Genomic DNA, 942 nt, shown 5'->3' with positions numbered 1-942 from the left:
AGGTGCTAGCATGTATAAGCACCCTATACTCGACCCTCTGTAATCATCGGATCTTGCTTAGCTTAGCACTAATGACAGGGGAGATGCTTGGCACTAATGAGAGTGGCTTCCAGCGGCCACCACCCTCATCACTGGCAAGCAGCATCCCTGTCAGCACTGCCTCACTAAGCTTGGCCCCTGGTCACGGGGGCCTTCATGGGTAAGAAGTGGCCCAAAATGGGACCTTGCCAGCGGCAGGATTCGAACCTACAGCACATCTAACAGTGCTACCTTGGGTAACAGTCTTACCAACTGCGCCACACGGGCTGAGTTTTTGATAATTTACACAGAATCATAGACCTTCAGATTTTTTTACAAATAATACAGATGCTGCAACAGAGAAGTTGTTAATTTGAATAAAATCTTTATTTAATAATTCATTGAGTTTTTTTCATAGAATAAGAAGCTCATCACATGACATGCTGTAAAAAGAGCTTCAGAGTGATTGTGAATCTTTGTCATTTTTTTTAATGAACTCAATTACATGATCTATACCACATTTAGTGAGAGAGAAGCTTTTCAACCACTTTTTCATCAAACACATTTGTGAAATTTTTATATGATTTGAGGAGTTCTTTATGAGGTTTCTTGAAATTCTTAAACTTTAACTTTTCTAACACCTTTTTAATATCTATCATATTGACAGTGAACACTTGGACATTTTTCTTTTTGTGTGTTTGATGAGTTGGTAGCTTGAATGCTTCCGCTGATATTTGAATGAAGTCAGTGGTTTTGTTGATATTCTTTTTATAAACACAATCGCCTTTTGAGAAGATTTAGACAATGATTGTATGACGGGTTAGCACCTGTTAGTTGGTTAACTTACGCAACCAACCCCTTCTGCCTCACGCTGCCACTGCATATTTAATTCTTTCTTATATCTCCTTCTACCTTTATGACATC

General features: G+C 38.9%; 1 pseudogene across 1 annotated transcript; it reads right to left on the bottom strand.

The window, feature by feature from the left end:
- Window positions 1-225: 225 nt before the first annotated feature.
- On the bottom strand, window positions 226-306 carry HCAG_09435 (annotated as a pseudogene). The gene has a single exon. The product of its transcript is annotated as a tRNA-OTHER (tRNA).
- Window positions 307-942: the final 636 nt, after the last annotated feature.

The sequence above is a fragment of the Histoplasma capsulatum genome, genomic scaffold, assembly GCF_000149585.1.
Source record: "Histoplasma capsulatum NAm1 scaffold_8 genomic scaffold, whole genome shotgun sequence".
In the NCBI taxonomy this organism is placed as follows: domain Eukaryota; kingdom Fungi; phylum Ascomycota; class Eurotiomycetes; order Onygenales; family Ajellomycetaceae; genus Histoplasma; species Histoplasma mississippiense.
This window is presented reverse-complemented; position numbering and strand designations above follow the sequence as displayed.